Source organism: Galeopterus variegatus, unplaced genomic scaffold, assembly GCF_000696425.1.
Source record: "Galeopterus variegatus unplaced genomic scaffold, G_variegatus-3.0.2 Scaffold2016, whole genome shotgun sequence".
Taxonomy (NCBI): Eukaryota; Metazoa; Chordata; class Mammalia; order Dermoptera; family Cynocephalidae; genus Galeopterus; species Galeopterus variegatus.
Window position 1 is genome coordinate 159,707 of NW_007728127.1, and position 403 is coordinate 160,109.

The following is a 403-nucleotide window of genomic DNA, read 5'->3' on the forward strand; positions in this document are numbered from 1 at the left end:
GGAGCCTCATCCACCTACCTACTGGTCTTTCTACCACACCTAGTGTTTTCAGACCTTTTTTTCTTCCTTATTTGATATTTTAGTCATTTTTATTTGATCAGCACATAGACATAATGATCCATTTATATATAGTTCTTCATGCAAGTTCTGAAATATAAAAAGCTATGCTGTTGTAATTGTTTTCCAAATTATTCTATTCACTTTCCAGCTTAAAATACGGAGATAACTTGTTCTTAAAAAGAGGCTTCAAATGCCGTTATCTTAAAACATTCATAATTTGTTAGATCTAAAATTCTACAAATGTGTAATTTAATATCATACGCACTACAAGCTCAAAAAAGTTCAATCTTTCATAGCACATCAGCAAGGTTATTAGAAAGAACTGGATCACCACGAACAAAGA